Consider the following 21570-nt stretch of genomic DNA (forward strand, 5'->3'; position numbering starts at 1 on the left):
CTGTTTACCCAGGAGTAAACTGCATTACACTCAGTGAGGCTTACATATAGGTTGACACATAACAGGATTGCAGAATTTGAGAACTGGGGGCCTCTCCCGAGTGCTTATTGTTATTGCACCAAATCTGCTGCCAAGGTCTTGCAAGGGATAGACTCTCATTCCCCCAAACGCCAACTAGACTGTCCTAGCACTCAAATGCTTTATTGCTGGAGAAGTGCAGGGTTTCCTCTGTTTATTTTAACAACTGCAACAGTGAGCGTTGTGGCCGAGACCACATAACACCGGTCCTGAGAGATCTGCATTGGATCCCAATACGTTTCCAAGCACAATTCAAAGTGTTGGTGCTGACCTTTAAAGCCCTAAACGGCCTCGGTCCTGTATACCGGAAGGAGCGTCTCCACCCCCATCGTTCAGCGCCAAGGGCCTTCTGGTGGTTCACTCATTGCAAGAAGTGAGGTTACAGGGAACCAGGCAGAGGGCCTTCTCGGTAGTGGCGCCCACCCTGTGGAACGCCCTCCCTTCAGATGTGAAGGAAATAAGCAGCTATCTTCTTTTTAAAGGACATCTGAAGGCAGCCCTGTTCAGGGAAGTTTTTAATATTTAATGCTGTACTGTTTTTAACATTTGATTGGGAGCCGTCCAGAGTGGCTGGAGAAACTCAGCCACATGGGCAGGGTATAAATAATAAATTATTATTATTATTATTATTATTATTATTATTATTATTATTAAGAATAAAGGTAAAGGTAAAGGTACCCCTGCCCGTACGGGCCAGTCTTGACAGACTCTAGGGTTGTGCGCTCATCCCACTCTAGAGGCCGGGAGCCAGCGCTGTCCGCAGACACTTCCGGGTCACGTGGCCAGTGTGACCAGCTGCATCTGGCGAGCCAGCGCAGCACATGGAAACGCCGTTTACCTTCCCGCTTGGTAAGCGGTTCCTATTTATCTACTTGCACCCGGGGGTGCTTTCGAACTGCTAGGTTGGCAGGCGCTGGGACCGAATGACGGGAGCGCACCCCGCCGCGGGGATTCGAACCGCCGACCATGCGATCGGCAAGTCCTAGGCGCTGAGGTTTTACCCGCGTCCCTTATTATTAAGAATACAGTTGAGCAAATGTCATGAGCACCTACTGTCTAACATCCTTCCTGTACAGCTTTAAAAGAGGATTAGACAAATTCATGGAGAGGGCTGTTGAAGGCAGCTAGCCATGATGGCTATACGCTCTGCCTCCACAGCTGGAAGCACCAATGCTTCTGAGCATCAGTTGCTGGAAACCACAGACTGGTCCTGCTTGCAGGTTTCCTATAGGCATCTATCAAGAGATATATAGCATATCTCTTCTTTCTAGTATCCAAAAATGCAAGAAGGGCTTTTACACTCGCCAGAAGCTCGGCTCTGCCCTTGCCAGTCCTGGAAGGATCCTTTAAAAAAGTCCCATATGCTCAGAGACTTTGCGCCTGTTCATTGGGGGATATAGGAAGCCCAGAGCACTTGTTCTTAGATGTCCCTTTTATGAAGAGGCACGTAGTTAGACCATTGATCCCCTGCTCGTGAGGCTCGCTGACCTCCCGGAAAAGCAAAAGTTTGACCTTTTCCTGTTAGGCAAAGATCATAAGACAACCCGGATGGTCGCCAGATTCTGTGTACAGATCTGTAGGCGTAGACCATCCCCCGTCCCAAACTAGTTCGTTAAGAAAATCCCCAAACTCAGTTCCATGGGTGACTCTGGGTCATCTCTCTGCGGTAGCTTATCTTAAAGTTTTAAGTGTCTATATGCTTATCGCATTTATAAATTTCAAATGTATTGTTGTAAAAGGTAAAGGGACCCCTGACCATTAGTCCAGTCGTGGCCAACTCTAGGGTTGCGGCGCTCATCTCGCTTTATTGGCTGAGGGAGCCAGCATACAGCTTCCGGGTCATGTGGCCAGCAAGACTAAGCCGCTTCTGGCGAACCAGAGCAGCGCACGGAAACGCTGTTTACCTTCCCGCCAGAGCGGTACCTATTTATCTACTTGCACTTTGTGCTTTCGAACTGCTAGGTTGGCAGGAGCAGGGACCGAGCAACGGGAGCTCACCCCGTCGCGGGGATTCGAACCGCCGACCTTCTGATTGGCAAGTCCTAGGCTCTGTGGTTTAACCCACAGCGCCACCCGTGTCCCATTTATTGTTGTACATTGTTTTAAATGTCTGTTTTCCTTCTGGGATTGTACCCCCAAGTGTGTTTTATATTTTTTTTTTTTTGTATTAAATATTTATTGGCATTTGCAAGAAACACACAACAAACAAGAACAAAAAATAAACAAAACAAAAGAAAAATACAAAAATACATAACAAAATCAAACAACAAAAGAAGATAGAAAAAACACATAAAGTTTCTAATACTTATTATTCTTAACCTTATTTCTCAGACCTCCTCACACCTCCCCTTCTTGTATTCCAATTTAAATTGTCAGTTCAGCAAGTCCTTAACTTATTTCTTTACCTTAACTTATACATTTGTTCTAACATACAATTGTTTTACTTTGCTTCTTTTTTCCATTTCCTCAATTTATTTTTAACAGTCTTATTTTCAATTAATTTAAAAAAGAAGAAACTAATTTTACCTTATTAAAAACACACATCAATACTTATACCTCATTAATTGTTCTTAAACCTTTTTCCTAAAGTCGACCAAAATTTCCCTTCCACGATTTACCCAATTTCCTTACCACTAACTAAAAATAAAAAACAAATTATCCTTATGTACCCTTTGGATTCCCAACCTCCACCCACCCTTTTCCCGGTTCCAGTCCCCAACCAATATCCATCAGTCTTTATGTTATTTATTTAGCCTGGAGATCTCACGTCTGAGGCCCTTTTATCTCTCTCAGTTCCAAGTGTGTTTTATAAGTGTTTTATAAGCTGGTCTCTGACCATAATAAATTATCCATCTCTCTATCTATAGGCATCTGCATGGCCGCTATGAGAACAGGATGCTAGACTAGATGGGCCACTCACCTGATCCAGCAGGTTCTTACGAATCATATGTTATGTGCATCTTTGATTATTCAAAAGCCACATGTGCTATGCCACTCATATGCAGATGTCTTCCAAGACCCTCCCATTATCCTTATTTTCTAGGGACAGTCCCGGATTTACAAAAGCCATCCTGTTTCTCTGATTTGATCCTGGAATGTCCCACTTTTCCTTAGGATGTCCCTATTTTCATCATAGAGATGTTGGCGGGTATGGAGTTATGCAAACACACACACCCCAAGCCAGGGAGATAAGTTAACCCTACAACCTTTAGAAGACACCTGAAGGCAGCCCTGTATAGGGAACTTTTTTTAATGTTTTATTATGTTTGTATATATGTTGAAAGCTGCCCAGAGTGGCTGGGGCAACCCGGTCAGATGAGCAGAGTATAAATAATAAGATAATTTATCATCATCATCATCATCATCATCATCCTGGTATGCCATGTGGAGGATCTTAAGGTCCACAAATGACAGCATTTTGGAGGTCCCAAGTAGCAAGGTGGTTAGATTGGTCTCAACTAGGGCCAGGGCCTTTTCAGTATTGGCCCTGACTTGGTGGAACGCTCTGTCACAAGAGACAAGGGCCCTGTGGGACTTGACATCTTTCTGCAGTGCCAGAGCTGTTCCATCTGGCCTTTGGTTTGGACTCAACCTGACCCTTATGTTTCCCTCCCCTTATGGTTTTATCTATGTGCTACTATTAAAATGAGGCTGCATTTTAAATTGTATTTTTAACCTGTATTTTAAATTGGTTTCTTCCCCCCCCCATTATGTTTTTATTGTAATTTTACTGGTGTTAGCTGCCCTGGCTCTGGCTCTGGCCAGGGAGGGCGGGGTATAAATAATAATTATTATTATTATTATTATTATTATTATTATTATTATTGAATAGGACATCCCTGTTCTCACTGGGGATATGTCAGAGGGCATGTCTTCAGCATATCCTTTTCAATTTTCTTTAAAAGTACCAGGTACCAGCAGAGTTATTCTGCTTTTCTCCAGCAATAGCTCACTCTTTTGTGAATATTTCCCCCCCATCTCTTTAAATTCTTTGGAGACTGTGTGCTCCCCTCTCTAGTGCAACAATGGAAACCTCAAGGCAAATCCTAAATGGCTTTGAACACGGACAGTTCTTTTCTTGGATTCTCCTCGCACAATCTACAAACAGTAGAACGAAGTCCCTAGAGTCTAGAAGCCCCTGGGACATAGGGGTGGGGAAGAGATTAAATTCAGCTTGGGTTTCTATGTGAACCTCCCTTATCTGAACTTTCTGAAACAATACGCAAACTAAAAGATAGCTATCCTTCAAAATTTGCACTTCTCCAAATTCTGTGATTGTAGTTATCCTATCAAACCTATCAAACCTATCCATTCTTAAGGAAATCAGCCCTGAGTGCTCACTGGAAGGACAGATCCTGAAGCTGAGACTCCAATACTTTGGCCACCTCATGAGAAGAGAAGACTCCCTGGAAAAGACCCTGATGTTGGGAAAGATGGAGGGCACAAGGAGAAGGGGACGGCAGAGGACGAGATGGTTGGACAGTGTTCTCGAAGCTATCAGCATGAGTTTGACCAAACTGCGGGAGGCAGTGGAAGACAGGAGTGCCTGGCATGCTCTGGTCACGAAGAGTCGGACACGACTAAACGACTAAACAACAAGTTATCCAATCAAATAACATACAGTGGTACCTCTGGTTATGAACTTAATTCGTTCTGGAGGTCCATTCTTAAGCCAAACCTGTTCTTAACATGAGGCATGCTTTTGCTAATGGCGCCTCCTGCTGCTGCCGCACCGCCATGTGCGACTTCCGCTCGCATCTCGGGGCAAAGTTCGCAACCGGGAGCATCTACTTCCAGGTTAGTGGAGCTCATAACCCGAAGCATTCGTAAGGAGGACGGTACGTAACCCGAGGTTCCACCGTATACAAAAAGTGTACATTAGAGGAAAGGGCATTAAAAATGGATATTTATGGGAAAATAATATATAAAATTGCAATATGTATATATCTAGTGGGGTTAGAGAGCTGAAAAACAATGCCAATATACTTCACATCTGGCAACCAATGTGCCCCTTTGGTTTCAGATAGTATTTCAGATGTTTTCTCATTCTTTGTGAGATACTTTGAAATCCTTTTGCGGAAAAGTCAGCCTAAAAGCAATCTTTCAAAGCCTGGTTTGTGTGAACTGCACATGAGAGAATCATGGGATCAGGCAGCTGCACTGGTCAAGGGTGATGGAAGCTGGATTCCAACAAAATCTGGAGAGCCACAGGTTCCCCATTCCTGCTGTAGATCCACTCAACTTCCGTTCAGCAATATAAATGGCAAATGTGCTGATTTAGTCATGTTCATCGGCTGTAACTCTGCTCAAAACAAAGTGTGGGTAAACACTTGGACTCGACACAGTGCCCCCAAAAGACTAACATGCATACAACTTACAAATGCCATGAATATTTCATCTGGACATATTGAATAATGGATATGTTAAAACTGCAATTTGTACGTGGGCATTCTGTGGCGGGATTATAGCAAAACTCATTATATGAATTATTCACACAAATTCCAAACTATTTTCTCAGCTCTCAGTTCTAAATTCTTGTCATTTGAAGTGGGAGTGAAGAATCTGACATTTAAAAAAAAAAGGAAGGAAGGAAAGGAAACAAGAAAGAAAAGAAAGAGAAACCTAAAAACTTCAAATTTTGACACCAGAACAACGGGCAGATTTTTAAAAAATGTGTTTTCCTTTTGTGGGCATATTGGGGTCATCCACACTTCTGTTTGTCATGTGCCTAAAAAACACGGTTTTCCACTTGTCCCATTCGTTCTAGGCATATGTGGAAGCAGTTTTCCCTTTGTACCGCTGCTTTCCCAGGGAAAACTCACTCTTTAGTGTTGAATTGAAGCAAACATCAATCTGCAGAAAACCTAGGGAAAGCATCATCATCATACCCCACCCATCTGGCTAACAATCTCCTTTCCCTTCCTTCCCCACAAGAAACACTCTGTGAGGTGAGTGAGGCTGAGAAACTTCAAAGAAGTGCGACTAGCCCAAGGTCACCCAGCAGCTGCATGTGGAGGAGCGGGGAATCGAACCCGGTTCACCAGATTATGAGTCCACTGCTCTTAACCACTACACCACACTGGCTAGGGGGAAGCTGCCAGTGACCCTCTGAAGTTAGAGCTCCAACACGGGAGAAAGCAAAAAGGAGACATTCTGGGAGAAGTTGAAAATCCACATGAATCAGAGAAGTGACACCCCAACATGCTTCCAAAACTGGGAACAAACTACACCAGCCCTGCAGCTGATGTGGTGCATTTTCCTGCCATTTAAATCAATGGGAGGGAAAACTATTTTTTGAAAAGAAATGGAACAAAGGGGGGGGATGTACACACACACCCTTCTGCCTTATCTGCACAATCAAAGCAGGGTGTAAAAAGGCAGTTCATCCAGCCCATCTTTGGTTTTGCTCTAGAACATGGGTAGGCAAACTAAGGCCTGGGGGCCAGATCCGGCCCAATCGCCTTCTAAATCCGGCCCGCAGATGGTTGCAGAGACAAATAGACAAGTGGCTGAGGCCTCAGCAAAAATTGATTTGAACACTTCAAGTATTAATGAATTGGGGAAAAAGGTGAACTCTAATACACAGTCTATTGATAAATTATTGGAGGAATCGGCCGCAACTAGAGGGACAGTGGACCGGCCCCCTGCTGAAAAAGTTTGCTGACCCCTGCTCTAGAACACAACATTAACCAACAAGGCATCTCTGAGTCTCCTACACCTGATGAAATACAGCTACTTTTTTGTAGCTGAGTCTTAATAAAAACAACAGATATAAGTTTCTGTACTTGAAGCCAGAAGTCTAGTCCAATCAACAGCAGATCAATCATCTCCTCCCCGCCCCCCAATCTGTCCAGAGATCACACACTTGAGTAAATTGGGGAGGTTTTCTACATGCGGATTCCATACTGAGTTTTACTAAAAATGCACTGCTATCAGTGGCGTAGCGTGGGGGGTGCAGGGGGGCCGGCCGCACCGGGTGCAACATCTGGGGGTTAGGGTTAGGGGGCGCAAATCCACGGGTTAGGGGGCGCAAATCCACGGGTTAGGGGCGCAAATTACTTGCCTTGCCCCGGGTGCTGACAACCCACGCTACGCCACTGACTGCTATCACATTCTTTGGAGCATCAGGGATGCAAAAGCCCTTCTCTGAGAAGTACGTCTTAGTTCTCACAGGTATTCCCTAAGGCAGATCTACTTGCAGAAGTTGGGATCTGTCAAATCAATGGCAATGCTTGACAGCATTCTTTCTCTCTCTCTCTCTCTCTCTCTCTCTCTCTCTCTCTCTCTCTCTCTCTCTCTCTCCCTCCCTCCCTCCCTCCCTCCCTCCCTCTAAAAGTCCAGCAGGCAACAAAGAGAAATCCTGCTGGGTCAGAATGGTGGGCGAAGGGAGAACAGGTTCTATTGTAAATCAGTCAAATAACTAAAAACAGATCACACAAGATTCCCATTCATTTAATGATAGCAACAGTTTCCTCTCCCATCCCAGAAGAATTAGGCTGCTGAAATAAAGAAAGCTTGGGAGAAAAGGAATGGATTTTTGTTTGCAAGAAGTATGAGGTCCCTTCTGGTACTGTAAACAGATTCCCAAAATGAGATTAGGGATAGATGAATCTGTCAATGTCCGTTTCTCATTTTAGGTTCAGTTCTCTGCATTTCTGCATCAGTGTGTGGGATTTTTTGTTAAAGTCCTCACAAAAATAATTGACATTTTAGTGCACATGTTTGCAAGTAATTTCCACTCACATAACACATTATTTTCACCAATGCATTCACACATAAGCCAATGCACATTTATCTGGTAGTAAATCCCATTGAACGGAATTGGGCTTAGTCCTGAGTAGAGATGCGCTGGATTTTGCTTCTTGATCTGGATTAAACAAGACTTACCGTATTTTTCGTCCCATAGGACGCTCCGTCCCATAGGACGCACCTAGTTTTTTGGGGGGGGGGAAATAAAGGGAATTTTTTCCCCCTTTATTTCCCCCCCAAAACCAGGTCGGGGAAACCAAACCAGGTCAGGGAACAGTGGTATGGCGGCGCTCCGCCTCCCCGCTGTCCCCCAAGCTTGTGGGGCTGGCGCTGGGAAGAAGCGCGCTTCTCCCCAGCGCCAGCCTCCAAACTAGGTCAGGGAACAGCGATATGGTGGCGCTGCGCCCCCCCGCTGTCCCCCAAGCTTGTGGGGCTGGCTGATGTCTGCCCGGTGCGCGGGGCGCTCTGCTTCAGGGTGCCCCACGCTGGGCAGCAGGCTGCTATCCACAGCTACTCCCGCGTGCTCCCCAGGCTTGCTGATAGCTTCCTGAAGCCTGGAGAGCGAGAGGGGTCGGTGCGCACCAACCCCTCTCGCTCTCCAAGCTTCAGCGAAAGCCTGTATTCACCCCATAGGACGCACACAGATTTCCCCTTCATTTTTGGAGGGGAAAAGGTGCGTCCTATAGGGCGAAAAATACGGTACATCGAGCTTCAAACAATTCTGCTCAACTTATATATAATGAATTGGAACTGTAGCCATATAATTTTCTGCTCTATGGTAAGTAACAAATTAGGTAGAATTCATTTATATAATAAGGCCATGTAAGTTAATGGAGCTACATGAAAGAACGAATTCAGTACATTTTTTTCCAGGAGTTCCGATGCCTTCATAAATAAATTATACAGAAAGAAAATTGAAAAGGGGCCTGTCGCCTTAGTATTACTTGACAAGGAAGAAGGGAATTTTTTTTACCTAGCAGCAAAGATCCCGCAAGTTGCAGTGGTAGAACCAGGCTATGACTTGATATTCTGCACACAAATTATCGCCTGGGTCTGCAATAGGCCTTTTGATCATTAACACACGCACACGGATAAGGACAAGCAGCCGAAGGTGATTGCCCTTTGATGACATATCGATCCCACATTCCTTTGGCCTGGCAGATTAAGGCTGCAGTTCTAAGCACTCTTACAAGCCGGCTGACTGCTGCAAGACACCTTATGCAGGGCTGCCTTTAGAGAAACTGCAGGCGGTCCAGAAGGGAGCCACAATATCCTACCGTGGCAACTGTCCCGTTTTAAGTGGGACATCCCGGATTTACAGAAGCTTCTGATCCCAATCCTGGATGTCTTGTTTTGGTCATGCCACGAGTGCAGGAGCAAAAGACACATGTTTTTTCCGTCCTGAGCTGTGGTGCAAGTCAGTTTGCTCCCACCATAGCACAGGTCCAAAAAAATGGAAGCAAAATTTAACTTGCTCTTCTACTCTTCTAATCCGTGACGGAGACACGTCCGCAACCCGCAGCGTTCGTAACCTGCAGCATCGCACCCGCACAAACGCATGATGCGATTTGGCACTTCTGTGCATGTGCGAGCAGTGAAACCCAGAAGTAACCCTTTCCGGTACTTCCAGTTCCCACCCACCCCAGTCCGCAACCTGAAAACACATAACCCGAAGTGTTTGTAACCCAAGGTACCATTGTATTGTGGTCTCTTAGGGCTCCTAATTTTGTTTGGTCAAAAGCAAGATGGTATATGCACACTGGAGTGCAGCCTTGGAGTCCTACATTTCTGCTATTGCAATGACTGCCATAGATAATAAGCATTTGCTGCTGTCAGCATGTCAACATTTCAATGAAAACAAAGGGAAGTGTTTATTTTAAGCAGAGGTTGGACAGCCCTCTGTCATGGATGCTTCAGCTGAGATTCCTGGGGTTGGACTAGATGACCCGCAGGATCCCTTCCAATTCTAGAATTCTATGATTCTAAGAAAGCAGCAGCAACAGCAGAGAAAAGTCCTCTTTTGTCCCATGCCCTACAAACCAAGGCTCAAGGTGTGTGATAAACATTTTGCATAGTGGAAGGCATAGTGTCCAAATTCACAAGCCAAAAACCAGTCCCAAGTCCCAAAAACCGGACACTGACTCAGCACCCTCACAAACTCTGAAGGCATCTAGGGCAACGGCAACTCATTTGGTTTTGCATTCCTCATTGACTCTCCTGCTTTCAGGCCATTTCCGCGAGGGGTGCTCAAATTGAAATTTGCATTTCCCGGGCCTGCACAGTGAAGCAGAAAGATCAGCAGTACCTAGGAGGTTTGTCGGATTTTGAAAAACAACTCTCTTCCCGTTTCCAGACTGCATTAGCACCATTCACATAAAGAAAAAGGAGCAATAGATTCATTGTAGCATAGGCATCCATGGACCACAGTCCACTTCATCAAATGAACGAAGTGTTATCCTTAGTTGTGTTTGTGTATCTCTCTCTCTCTCTCTCTCTCTCTCTCACACACACACACACACACACACACACACACACACACACACACACTGCATGGGAGACAGGGCTCAGGACGTTTTGCTGCTATAGGCAAAATACTCCTCACATGTCTGCCCCCATCAGCCCTGCCCCCTTACCGATCCAAGCCCCCTTCCTGCCCAAACCATCACAGCTGTGCTGCTACCACAAGGCAGTGTGATGAGGACAAGGGTACTGTGGTGGCCATGGCAGTGGAGGAAGGGAGGAGGAGGGGCTGGATCTGCCATCTGAGGCAAATTGCCTCACCTCACCTCATGGAAGAACCTGTTAGCTTGACACCTTGAGACTTGAATATAAATCTTTACTTGTCAGGTTGGCAACAGTTGAACAACAAGTATTCATATGTATATATTAATGAATGCAATGAATTTCTCTCCCTTGAGACCAAGAAAGGGTTTAGTCTTTTTTTTTTTTGCTCTCAGAACTCCTTCATAGCACTACATAAGTTATTACAGTGGTACCTCGGGTTACAGACGCTTCAGGTTCCAGACTCCACTAACCCAGAAATAGTACCTCAGGTTAAGAACTTTGCTTCAGGATCAGAACAGAAATCGTGCAGCGGCAGCAGCGGAAGGCCCCATTAGCTAAAGTGGTACCTCAGGTTAAGAACAGTTTCAGGTTAAGAACAAACCTCCAGAACGAATTAAGTTCTTAACCCGAGGTACCACTGTAATCCATATCTTGCCCGTCCTTGCAAACCCCTCCAGACAGTGTCTGCTTGAAGTCACCACACTCCTACGTTCTCAGTCAAAGAATAAACTAACAGAATAACCAACTGCAAATTCCCAACTGCCACCTCCTTTCCCCAATGTGTGTGTGTGTGTGTGTGTGTGTGTGTGTGTGTGTGTGTAATACATTTATGATGCAAACACAATACAAATACTAACAGGGCTGACAGGGGGGTGTAATATGTAAACAGTGAGGTCGGTGTGTGTGTGTGGATATATTCAGAAAACTGCAAACAGTGATAATTTTGCAATTCGCAGTAGTCATTCACAAAACCACAGCAGCAAGGATGGCTCTGTCATGGACAACTGTTTTGTGAATGGCCCCTACTGACTTCCTACAGTGCTGGGAACGAGCACGGTTCTCTGCAGCACATAGCAATGACCAGCAAAACCCTTTTTGCCACTGCATAAAACTTGACAGAGTTCTCAAGTCACTTGCAAAAACAATTTCAGTCTAGGGAGGCACAGTTAGCTATCTCAAAACGCTGTCTCTCCACAATATAGTACCTGGTGCTACCTACAGTAGGTGCAGTTTTCAGAACTGACAACTCTCTGTGGTCTCTGCTCAGCATCTAGTATGTGATTCCGATTTCAGATCCCTACAAATTTTATCTTTTTAAATATATATATATTTAAAAGATATATATATGTTGGTTTCCATCCTTTACAGTTGTAAAGAAAAGACAGGTTTTGAAACATGCAAATAATGCTTTTAACGAACACCATTGTCTGCCCCTCTTTAATGACTGGAGGCGGTGCATTGCTCATCATGGATCTATAATTTTCCTGCCACAATAAGATTTCATACCACCTCCCTTCCCAGAAAAAAGAAAAAGAAATGAAAGGAAGGAAGGAAGAAAAATGGAGGGAAGCTCTACAAAACCTCAAAGAATAATGGCTGCAAACTGAATACATTTGTGCACATTTGAATAAACGTTATTGATTTGTATGAATATAGAATTACAGGCATGGAATGAGCCAAAGAGACTTGAAAGACCATCCACATATTAACCCACTGAATCCTGACCATAATTGCACACACTCCAACATGTCCAGGCCACAAACTGGCCTGTGTGCCTTCCAGGCCATGTTCCCAGGCGAGTTGCGTGACCTGTGGGAGATTGTGGCCCCAAAGAAAATGCATTTTTCATGGTGAGATCATGGTGTGAGATGAGGAGAGATCGCAGTGTCCAAAATGGCCACCATGCTCTAAGGCAAGAAAACGGGATGTCACGGTTTTCCCAGGGCATTTGTGGGATATGTAATTGCATGCAAGGGGACCATAGCTCAGTGACAGAGTGTAGGGTTTGTGTGCCCAATGTGCCCAAGGGTCATTCTTAGGCTTCTTCAGTTCAAAGAAGACATTAAGGAAGAGGTCAGTGTGTGAAAACAATATTGGACTCCATCAATCCATAGCCTGACTTGCTCCACTTCTTCTGTCCCCTGATATGTAAGTTAGGCTTGTTAGTCTAGGGCAGGGGTAGTCAACCTTTTTATACCTACCGCCCATTAATGCGTCTTTCCTGATGGTAAAATTTCCTTACCGCCCACCAGTGCTCAATAGAAGGAGGATTCAGCTTGTGCCGTAGAACCCTCTACCGCCCACCTAGAATCCTGAAATGCCCACTAGTGGGTGGTCGAGACCAAGTTGACAACCCCTGGTCTAGGATTACGAATCTTGCTTCAAGTGTGAAAAGGCCCAGGTTCAAAACCCAAGCAAGCTCATTTGAATGAAGAGGGAGGAGCTATAATTCAGTGGTAGAAGAGAGGCTTTGCGAACAGGAGTTGCCAGGTTCAGTCAATCAATCAATCAATCAATAAAATATTATTTCTACCCCGCCCATCTTACTCTGGGCGGCTCCCAACAGCATATTAAAAACACAATAAAACATCAAACATTAAAAAGTTCCCTAAACAGGGCTGCCTTCAGATGTCTTCTAAAAGTCAGACACTTGTTTATTTCCTTGACTTCTGATGGGAGGGCGTTCCACAGGGTAGGCGCCACTACCGAGAAGGCCCTTTGCCTGGTTCCCTGTAACCTCACTTATCGCAGTGAGGGAACCACCAGAAGGCCCTTGGAGCAATGGAAATTATTCAACCCCCAGTGCAAATCAGGTTTATTATCAAAATTTCCAGACTTTCAGCTGTTTGCAATGAGCAAATCGAAGTAAAGGAATTGAAATAGCTCAACACAATGGATGCTTCAAGTGGTTTCCCCAAATTTAGCTGAAATTGCAACTTATATTGGCTTCTCCAGAGCCTTAAATCCTTGAGAGTGGACTGTGGGTAGGGAACCTCAGACCCAGAAGCCAAATAGGGCCACTCAGACTTTCTCTGTTAACTCTCCCTAAGCTATACCCCTTCCCCCCTCTCTCTCTCATCTATTTTTATTTATACTTGTCCAGTGATATACAAATGTTCATGCTATACAATGTATATACAATGATATACAAAAAGTATATGTTTATAATACAGTAGAAAAAAAAAGAAAGGCTTTAAAGTTCTAATCTAAAGAGGAACGGAAGCAAAAAGAAGGCAGAAATGGGAAAAGGGAAAGAAAGAAATAGAAAGGAGAGAGACAAGAACATTAAAATGATAAAGAGACTTTCGGTTCTCTGTCCTGCAGCTAAATATAGTATTCATTCATTAACATCCAACTATTCTATTTTCTATAAGCAAATATCTTTCCAGTCTTCAAACCCAGATATGACAAGTTCATTTTCTCTTTCATGCAAAAAGTCCAAAAGAAGTTTCCAATCCTTAACAAATGTCAATAATGATTTCTCTCTAATTAAACATGCTCCTTTGACATCTCAGCTAAGTCCAATAATTTTTTATCAGCTGTTCATGTTAGGTAGGACTGTATCTTTCCATCTTTCCATCTCACTGCTGTAATCAGATATTGTAATAAACTTCCATGGTCCTTTTCCAGTCCACACACCCTTTCTCCAAACCACACTCCTTACCAGCCCTACTTTGTGTCTTCCTTAAGTATTTTTGCTTCTCTGGAATATGTCCTCTTAATTGCATTGATGGAAGATAGACACCAACCCCCCTGTACAAGGGCCAGATCCAGCAAGGTCTTCTTATGTTCTTTTCCCAATTGTTTGACAATAGGGGAGACTTTCCCAGCTAAATTAGAGTGGTGGAATGAAGAAAACTAACAGGAGCAGGATTTTGTATGAAACGACTGTGAGTTCATTTCATTTCCAGTACCAAAAACACATTCCTAAGCTCAGAATGTGCCCTGAGATACCCTGTTATTTAATTCTAACTCTACGGCTTTTAGATACAGGTAGGTACAGTGTTTGTCTGCCGTAGTCGAAACAAAATAAAAAAATTCCTTCGAGTAGCACCTTAGAGACCAACTAAGTTTGTTATTGGTATGAGCTTTCGTGTGCATGCACACTTCTTCAGATATAGGTGACTGGCTGATAGGTGTGGTAAACCAGTTGACAACTGTTAACGACCGCAATTGGTCTTACAGGAAAAAGCAAGGGACGAGATGGCCAAAAATAGCTTTATCATGTATAATGAGATAAGAATCCAGTTTCTCTATTCAGACCAGGTCTCTCCATGGTTTTAAGTTTAGAAATAAGTTGTAATTCAGCAACTTCTCTTTCCAGTCTATTTCTGAAATTCTTTTGTAAAATGACAGCTATTTTGAGATCTTGTATAGAATGTCCTGGGAGACTGAAGTGTTCTCCTACTGGTTTCTCTTTCTTGCAGTCGTTAACAATCACCCATTCCTACCACCCTTCTGACTAATACCCCTCCCTACCTTCTCACTATATACAGTCATACCTCGGGTTACAGCCGCTTCAGGTTGTGTTTTTTCAGGTTACGGACCACCGAAACCCAGAAGTAGCAGAATGGGTTACTTCCGGGTTTCGGCGGTCATGCATGTGCAGAGGCGCTAAATCGCACTTTGCGCATGCGCAGAAGCACCAAATCGCAACCCACACGTGCGCAGACATGGGTTGCGAATGCTGAGGGTTGCGAACGTGCATCCCACATGGATCACGTTCGCAACCCGAGCGTCCACTGTATAAGGGTCTGGTGACTTCTGTTTCAGTGTATCTACAGCTTTTGTATGTGACTTTAGCTAGAAAATTTGCCTGGCAAAACACAAAGCAGATCCAATGTGCCCTAAGTCTGCCAACCCCTGCTCTGGATCCTGAGTTTATTCCATAAGGGGAGTGCGGGGGAGAGAGGCTGTCAATCTCAACTGCAGCTAGTTTATTGACTGACAACACTGAACTAAAATTCAAAGCCTATTGACTTCCATTCCGATCCTGCTCAGATTACAGTTTTCATCTCTGCAAAAAATCAGAAGCATTGTCATCAATTAAAGCAGAGCCCTGCGACAGCTTTCCCCAGAAGGATGGAATACTCTGTTCCCTCTGCACTGAAAATATAAAGCAATGTCTGATCAGAAAACAAAAAGGTGGTGTAGCTGCGCCAAGGAAGACTTCCGTCAACGGCTAAGTTACACACAAGTCTGTGTATTTTGTATAACACACATCTTGGAAATGCTTTTTTTGATTAATTGCTTGAGTGACTGAGTCAACACCGAGTCGATCTGTTCGGAAAGGCGACGTTGAGAGACGCCTGGCTCTCCGATACATCACAGAATGAGTAAACCGTGAGTCACTCCCAGATGTACGACTTGAGTGTTCTGGCTACATATCAGCTGTGTTCACTGATGATTCTACACTGTGAGCCTATATTAGAATAGAGAGCTGCAGAAGAAATTGACTTGTGTGCGTCCATTGAGTAGGACACTTTCCCCATGTGTGTGGGCAGCTGGCAAATGTCATTTTATCCCATGACTTAAGGGTGACTGGGTGATTCACAAACCGAGAGGCCAGTCAAAGAGCCATTGCACTGAAAATACATTTCTTTCATACTCAGAAACTTGTACTCCTTTGGGGACCCAGCATCACCCCTTTCCTTCTTGCATTATTCCTGAATTCCAACTCTACAATACTTTGATTCTATTATTCTTTCCTGTTGTCTTTGTCCATGGAGTTTTCTTGGCAAGGATACTGGAGTGGCTTGCCGATTCCTGATCCAGGTGGATCACGTTTGGTCAAAACTCTCCACTATGACCTGTCCATCTTGGGTGGCCCTGCACGGCATAGCTCATAGCTTCTCTGAGTTATTCAAGCGTCTTCGCCACTGCAAGGCAGTGATCCATGAAGGGATTCTTTGATTCTATTATTCTTTCCTTTTGAATTATGGTGTTGGAGGAGACTCTTGAGAGTCCCATGGACTGCAAGAAGATCAAACCTCTCCATTCTGAAGGAAATCAGCCCTGAGTGCTCACTGGAAGGACAGATCGTGAATCTGAGGCTCCAATACTCTGGCCACCTCATGAGAAGAGAAGACTCCCTGGAAAAGACCCTGATGCTGGGAAAGATTGAGGGCACAAGGAGAAGGGGACGACAGAGGACGAGATGGTTGGACAGTGTTCTCGAAGCTACCAGCATGCGTTTGACCAAACTGCAGGAGGCAGTGGAAGACAGGAGTGCCTGGCGTGCTCTGGTCCATGGGGTCACGAAGAGTCAGACACGACTGAATGACTAAACAACAACAACAACAACAACAACAACAACAACAACAACATTATTCTTTCCAGGTAGCCTCACTCTCTGTCATGTCAGTGCAGGCCCTGTGCTCAGCGCAGCACTGCCTTCAACCCGCTGCACTTCGTACCCTTGGTTTTGGCTACAACTACAGATCGAAGGTCAAACCCTCAGCTACTGCAGCTGACCACAAGGAGCCTGATATAGCTGCCCAAGCTGCACTCAGAGAAAACCGAGGCACAGGAGGCTAAGGAGTGCCTAGAGAGGAGATACTCACTGCCCAGGAATAAGCTCTCTGAGGTAAGACAGGTGTGTATCTTTTTGTAGCTCACAACTTTTGAATCTTCGGTAATCCAGAGCCCATTGGCAGGTAAGAGAGAGTCAGGGGATCCCTCACCCATTTTCTTGTTGGGTATGGGAAAGAGGCACCAGTAGTCTGCTGCAAGGACCTATAGACCTAACCCACTCACAGAAAGTTCTTACACTGTTATATGCCTGATAATTAGTTATAAAAAGGGATGGAGCCAATGTCCCACTTAGGAAATTAGAGGCAAGGGGTCCCTCAGCCCACCCCCATTCATCAGGAGTGTGTGTGTGTGTGTGTGTGTGCGCGCACACACACACACACACACACACACAATATACAAGTCTAAACACTTGAAACAGAGGCATTCAAAATACTTTTGTCCTAGCCCTGGCAATAACTCGGAAAAGGATTAGTTTCACACATGAGGGTTATCTTATGTTGATTCATCCTAGTGTGCTGCCTTTTATCATGCTGAGCACTTACTAAACAAGGCGCCAAGCTGGGATGTGATAAGAAGTGCTAGTCCAGCATGGCACATCATGGCAATTGGAGTTATCCATTTATGAATTTGTCCTGTTTCTACATAGCACAGGATCCTAAGATGTGTCTTCAGGCAATGCCTCTAGCCCAGGCTTCCCCAAACTGGTGTTCTCCAAATGTTCATGGACCACAACTCCCCATTTACCTCTGACCATTGAGCATGCTGGCCGGGAGTGATAGGGAATGGAGTTGGAGGCTTCTCTAATCTTACTGAGACTGGAACAGGCCATCATCATAGCACAAGAGAGGCTGGTAGGAGGACTCTGTTGCCTATCCTAGAGAGCAAGCCCTCAAGTTCCTGTCTAGGAGTCGGTGGTGTAGCAGAGCAGGAAGACAGGAGAGCCCAGCTCCAGAGCTTTTTTTGTGAACAGGAAGGATGAAGTCAACTGCTAGGACACCAAGACAACGGATGGAATATCCTTAACAGTGACAAGTGGATGAGGTGTCGTTGAAGCTTTTAGTCAGAGAATAATCAAGCAAAGTTTGGCTACACCTTAACTTCCCTTTGGCAGAGCTATTTCATGCTCACAGTTTAAATGGCTGAAGATCTTCTCGCGAAGCTCAAATTGTTTTACCAGTTGAACCTTCGTAGTCAGAAGGAAGCACCACTGAGTTTACTCCCAGGAAGCTATGCAAAGAATTGCAGCAACACTGACTCTACTACACACGGCTGGCTCTTTGGTGTGCGTGTTTCATAATGGGTCAACACAGATACCTCTGTGTTCTCCTTAGAGGCATGGCTATGGGAGCTGTCACGATTATCTCCCGCACTTTCAAATCCACAACTACTCCCAGTTCCCATTACCAGTGCCACTTTTGGCACCGATATAGCCTCAGCTGGTCCACTCATAAGTCACTCAAATTATACAGTGCTCCTTGCTGGGTCCAATGTAGTGCAGTTGATAAAGTGGAATAGCTGAATGTGGGAGGCCAATATTCGATTTCCTGCTTGGCTAGCAGACTCACCCGGTGTCATTCTAACCTACCTCATTGGTTTTTCCTGAAGATTAAACAAGATAAGACCTGAACGGTGGCTTTGCACAGTGAAAGGTGCTGGGATAAATGATTAATAATTGCATGAGCCCTGCCTTTCCCTTCGTCTGCAGGATCTACCGTTTCTCAGAGCACATCAGAGAAAAGACAGGCCCTGTCCCGGCCATAAATCGTGGGGTGCCTTTGTCAGTCTTGTCAAACCTTTCCCTGCCTCCTGGCTAGAATATATGTGCTTTTTCTGACACTTCGTATCTCACAAGCGCTGCAAAAGGCAGTGCTGTGCTTGGGGAATCCGGTCAATACAGCCATAAATGTGACGATAAGGATGACATTTAGCAGCTTGCCAAGACAATAATAATCTTGTGCATATAAAAGGTGTCTGCTGCTGGGTCCACAGAATGCCCCACATTGGAATATTAGACCTGAGATTTGTGGGTGCATCTCTGTATGCACATAAGAATAATGGTCTCCTCAGACCTCTGAAGACATGCTGGGGTTCCCCTGAAATTACTCTGCACATCAGCTTAGGAAAAGGGATCTACACCCTTGTGCAAATTAATTGAAACAAAGCATGTTTTCTATCTTACTTGTAATCCTGTACTCAAAACAAACACGAAAAGTCAGTTGATCATTATGGTGTCGGAAGCCTGCAGCCAATAGAAGGAATGATGCGCTCGCCACAATATATTGAAGTTCTATGAGAGTTATTCCAGAGCTGGAAAAGAGGTATCCTGACGGTACTGGGATATCGCAGCAGGACCTAGCCCCCTGTCACACTTCGAAAGTGGTGAAGAAATTCATGACAGAGCAGCAAATACAGGTATCTGATTGGCCAGGGAATTCCCCGGATGTAAATCCCATTGAGAATTTGTGGGCTATATGCAAAATTCGCCTCTGTGCTATAGACTGCATGACTATGGAGAAGCTCATTCAGGCACGGATTCAAGTGTGGTACAGGGATCTGAAAATCAACAGTGACTGTTCAAAACTACTAGACTCCATGCCAAACAGTGTTCAAATGCTGCTTAAAAATAGCAGGTGTCATATCCGTAACTAGTGTATGTATATGTGAGTTTTGTACATGTTTATGTGAGTTTTGTACAATAAACTACATTGTTTGTTTCAAATAATTTGCACAATCTCCACTCTAAGGCCCCCACCTGCACTATTCATTTAAATCATCATCATACCACTTTAAACAGTTCTGGCTTCCTGCAAAGATTCATGGGGACTGTATTATTGTTATTATTTATTGAATTTCTGTACTGCCCTTCATCCGAATATCACAGGGTGGTTTACAATATAAAAATACATTCCGCAGTAACAAATGAAACCAATAACCCCTCCACACACAGTTTAAAACGCCTTAGATCAGGTTTCCTCAAACTTGGCCCTCCAGATGTTTTTTGGCCTACAACTCCCATGATCCCTAGCTAGCAGGACCAGTGGTCAGGGATGATGGGAATTGTAGTCTCAAAACATCTGGAGGGCCAAGGTTGAGGAAGCCTGCCTTAGATGGTTTAATTAGCCAAATGCCTGGAAGAAGAGGAATGTTTTTGCCTGGCAACTAAAAATATGTAACGGAGGAGTCAAGCAGGGGGTGTGCCAAGGACCCCCAACAAATTTGCAAGGAGGGGGCCAGGCCCTCTCAAAATTCAGTAGCAGCCACACACACACACAAACACACACACACACACACACACACCATGAGGCGTGCTGATGTCACTCGCGCAAGCCGCACAACACATCAGCACACTTGCGGCATGTGCAAGTGACGTTAATCGCGACGGCAAGCCACCACACTTGGCACCAGGCAAGTATCCCTTTGGAGAGCATTACACAAATGGGGAGCCACTGCAGAAAAGGCCTGTTCCCAGATTCTGATTCGATCACGGAATGTTCTGCTTTTCCTTAGGACGTCCCTATTTTCATTGGAGAAATGTTGGAGGGTATGGAGACCCCTGAGCTAAGGAGATTAGTAACTATGCCACCTCTAGAAGACATCTGAAGTCAGCTCTGTATAAGGAAGCTTTTAAATGTTTAATGTTTTATTATGTTTTGGTATCTGTAGGAAGCCGCCTAGAGTGGCTGGAGCAACGCAGACAGATGGGTGGGGTATAAATATTCTTATTATTCTTATTATGGAATAGGAGAAATTATTGGAGGGTATGTAATAAAATCCACCACTACCAGGCTGACCCATGTTGTGACTTTGAAACCATCATGAAGAAGCTTTGCTAACGCAGAAGGATGCTTTGGGTCAGATCTGGGCAATGAGGAGAGGTAAGCTGGCTAAGATTTTAGTAGCATATTCCGAGGACAACAGTGCAGTTCAAAGTTCTTATTGGCAGGTGGGTGAATTAGAATTCTGCTATTATGGGCTGTCTTTCTCTCCCCCGCCCCACAGAGAAAAGGAGAAACAGCTTTAATAAAAGCCGAAAATAATGAGCAGGCATGAGAACACCAGCTTTCTCAGATGAAACAGTTTAGTTGCTTCAACTACCTTTTTTATCTCAGGATTTTATTCAGTGCTGGATTGGATCAAAATAAGATAAAGGCTCTTCTTTCTTCTGTGCATGTGAATTGGGGTGCCAAACAGAGCGTGCAGGGCACATCATTAAAGAACTAAAGGCTTTAAAAGCCTATTGTGCAGAGAGGAGAAAAGGCAAGCCTTGTAGAGAAACACTTAAAACAATAACGTCCTACCTTGCCGCTTCTGGCCCCAGAGCTTTTGAAAGGCTGAATGGCACATTTAAAGCAGTACCATGCCACTTTAAAGAGTCATGGCTTCCCCCAAGGGACCTTGGGAACTGTAGTTCATTAAGGAAGCTGAGAGCTATGAGGAGACCCCTATTCCACACACAAAACTACAATTCTCAGAGTGGCCAAACTACAAATCTCTCTTTCCGGGGAGCCCTGGAAACTGTTGTTCTGCTAAGGGGCACTGGGGTCTCCTCACAACTCTCAGGACCAATCAATCAATCAATCAATATAATAGTAATAATAATAATAATAATAATAATAATAATAATAATAATAATTTCTACCCCCC

The 21570-nt window shown here is 44.6% G+C and overlaps 1 protein-coding gene across 3 annotated transcripts in view; it reads right to left on the reverse strand.

Annotated features, from left to right (window-relative positions):
* The window catches only part of ARHGAP24 (Rho GTPase activating protein 24), a 353954-nt gene that overhangs the window by 291409 nt on the left and 40975 nt on the right, over positions 1-21570 (reverse strand). The window lies entirely within an intron of this gene.

The sequence above is a fragment of the Podarcis raffonei genome, chromosome 9, assembly GCF_027172205.1.
Source record: "Podarcis raffonei isolate rPodRaf1 chromosome 9, rPodRaf1.pri, whole genome shotgun sequence".
Taxonomy (NCBI): Eukaryota; Metazoa; Chordata; class Lepidosauria; order Squamata; family Lacertidae; genus Podarcis; species Podarcis raffonei.